Here is a 3698-nt window from a genome sequence, read left to right as displayed (position 1 = left end):
GACACTGATTGGGGAATCATCTCATATCAGACTGTCAGCTCATCTGGGACCCATCTGGGCAAGTGGACTTCATCAAAGTGTGCGAGTTGAAAGATCAATAGGGAGTCAAGACACAAGTTATAGTCTTTTATAACTTGATTACAGAGATGATATCCTATCCCTACATCCTGTTCACAGGAAAGGATTACTCAAGAACCCACATCGCAGAAAATAGGAATCAGTGGGGACATCTGAGAAGTTGACCTAGAAAAGTAATGTAAGACATTATTCTATTCTCCAAGTGAATATAAAATTTTTCATATGGAACTTATTGAGTTATTTCTGAAGGGTGTTGGAAAAGAATTCACATAAAACAGGTCAACTAAAAACAATATATTTATTCTGAATATCATAAATTTCTTTTTAATATTTTGTGTTTAGAATTATGGGAAGAAAACTTGTTGCTCAGTAATAATTTTTTCCAGGCCACAGAGATAGTACAGGGGTTACGTTGTTTGGCTTGCATGCAGCCAACCCGTAGTGCAATCTCTGGCACTACATGGTTCTCTGAGCATACCAGGAGTGATCCATGAGAGTTAGGAGTAAACCCGGAACACTGCCAGGTGTGGTCCACAAACCAAATAGCCACAATAATTTAAACCTTTTTAATGAGTAAATTCTGATTTAGATATTTTTAATATATTGCTTCATTTTAAACTTCATACCAAGGCCGAAAAGATAGTGCAGCGGTAGGGTATTTGCTTTGTATGCAGCTGACCCAGGAGGGACCCGGTTTGATTCTCGGCATCCCATATGGTCCCCCAGCCTGCCAGGGGTGATTTCTGAGTGCAGAGACAGTAGTGACCCCTAAGTGCAGCTGGGTGTCAAAAATCAATCAATTGGCACCAATTGGTGCCAGAAACCAATCAATCAATAAAGTTTAAAAAATATTAAAAATAATAAAATAAAGGACCAGAGAGATAGCATGGAGGTAAGGCGTTTGCCTTGCATGCAGAGGGTTGGTGGTTCGAATCCCAGCATCCCATATGGTCCCCTGAGCCTGCCAGGAGCGATTTCTGAGCATAGAGCCAGGAATAACCCCTGAGCGCTGCCGGGTGTGACCCAAAAACAAAAACAAAATAATAATAAAATAAATAAACTTCATACCAGTTCCATGGGAATGATGCTATCTAAAATTTTTAGGTGAGGAAGTTGAGGTATGGGAGAAATTTAACAATTTCTATTATTTGAACATCCTAGTACTCTACCAGTTGCCTCACATACCCAGGGATATCATGCAGCTTTAGTCTCCAGCTCATCAAGGACAGACCTCTGGTATCAACAATGTAGGGGCAGTGGTAGAATTTATTCCCTATGTACCTTCTCTGATATACTACTAACTCTGTTTCCAGGTTCCCCAAAATAAATTATTAGCCTCAATCTGTTTCTACCTCTCTATCCTACTCCCTAGTGAGAATTCCTCCAAAGGTGTCTCTCCTTGATTCCTGACTCAGTCTTTCTTATACAATCAGAGGCACTTCTGCCCCTTCTCGGTGGTTAGTGACAGATCTTAGAAGTCCAACCCCATTTAGAGCTTTCTTTTCTCACTCCTCAAGTCCCTGACACACAAAATTGCTTAGACTTCTAGGTCACTAAACTAGTGAGAGGCAGAGCAAGCTGGGACCCAAGCTTCCTCTAGGTCTTATTTTGTCTCCGAGCTTGACCATTAAGGAAAACACTTCAAGCTCTAAACTGGAACACAAATCAATGGCTATTATTTCCATAGATAATCTTAATTTGATTAAGTGTGTAATTAAATTTTTAATAGCCTCCATCAATGGATCTGAAGAGTATCATGCTGAGTGGAGTTAAAAGGAGAGGGATAGACACACAATGATCACTCTTGTGTATGAGAGATAAGCATATTAAGGCAACTAACAAATGCCCAAAGACAGCAAAAACTGAAAACTGATCTTTAGTAGGAGTTTTAATATGGCAAGGGGATGGGGAATGGAAAAGGGAGAGACACTGAGACAATGGTAAAATAAAGTAAACACTGGTAGAGGGTGTATTATATTATATTATTATATTATATTATATTATTATAATATTATAAACAATTGTGCTTAAAATATTTTATTTTAATTTTTAAAGCCACATTTGAACTTCAAATGAAGGTCAGGGAAGGCAAGAAGTTTCAGAGCAGCAGAGAAGAGGCAGCAGGATGTGGAGTTTTGTTTCAAAGCTACATTTGGTGGGAAAGGAGGCTCCATATCTTCTTCACCCATCATTTCTGAATACCTGAATACAGTAGAGCCTCCCACTCGAAACCCAGATGCTTTAATATCTGGCTGAAAGAGTGAAAAATTAATGTATTTTCCAAGTTGATTTCAGACAAAGATAAGCAAAAAAGAAAAGAAAAGAAATAGTCATCCTTTTTCTCATGATGCTTCTTAAGAGGCAGTCTAGAGGATCCCGAGGAGGACCCTTAAAAGTTCTCAGTAATACAGGGGATGTCCAGGGCCTAGTAAGCATTGCTTCAGTCATCCTGATGAGGTTTCAGTTTGCCTCAAAGAGCATAGCATTGAGTAAAGTATCATCTTAATTCAAAATAGAAATAGGGTTTTATGAATGGTTTTTATACAAAAGACTAATAGTCCTCTAAATAAAGTATTGTATCATCTTATCCCCATTGTCCTAAAGAGAACAGATAGTCAAGGCTAAGGTCAAAGTATGGGTTAGGAATTCCTATACAGACTTGACCCTAGATGGAACATGGATTCCATTTCACACTTTTCCTTTAGAAATCTGCTTCTCTTCCTTCCCCACTACCATCAAAAACTCCCACACCACACACTACTTTTAGTGTCCTTTGCTGACTCCTTCTCCCATTTCCAACTTTTATACTGGATTGTCCCAGAACTCAGTTCTCTGTCATGAGTTAGATGTTCTCATTTAGTCCTGCTTTCACCAACTCCTCTTGATGGTCCTGAAACCAAAGTCGTCAAGGAGGCCAGTCTGTGGTAGAAAGCATGCTTCTTAGGCATGAGGCTGTGAGCTTAATGCCAGCAAAACACACACACAAGCACATACACACATACATGCGTGCGCACACACACATACTCACACTTCACTTACATTTATATACCTATATATACAGCACTGAGACTTTCACCAGTACCTCAGTACCCACTGAACTTTTATTAGAACTTGCTTCCTATACGAATAACCATAGCGCCAATTTTTATACTCTCGGTCATTTAGAGAATAATAGGATCAAAAAGAGCTTTTCTAACCTTCAGGATATTTGAATTCAACTTCTAAAGAGAAATTATTCCCTAATCCTGTTGACTGGGCTGTGAGGTTTGCTGTCCCTGGGAATCAGGAATGAAGGTTAAAAGTTCGCCTCTCCTGTTACCAAGAGACTGTAGAGGTGAGAAGGAAGGACAGGTGAGGCAAGGGCAGACATGTGATTCTAATCTTCACTCTCTGAACTTCTGTCCCAGTAGTAAGGACAATACTGAGTACTTTTACCCAATTTCCTTTGGGTTCAGACAAATTATTCTCCATCCAGCCCTTATGCCAACCTTGGCAGTTAAGAACAGATCAGAATCAAGTCAGAGGTTCGGTATAATCTGCCAGAGATAGGCTAGATGGTAGCTTTTTAAATTTATCCCCAAATTTTATGTTGCTGAAGATGACATATAAATGCATAAACA

The sequence above is a fragment of the Suncus etruscus genome, chromosome 14 (assembly GCF_024139225.1).
Source record: "Suncus etruscus isolate mSunEtr1 chromosome 14, mSunEtr1.pri.cur, whole genome shotgun sequence".
NCBI lineage: Eukaryota > Metazoa > Chordata > Mammalia > Eulipotyphla > Soricidae > Suncus > Suncus etruscus.
Note: the sequence above shows the minus strand (reverse complement) of the source record.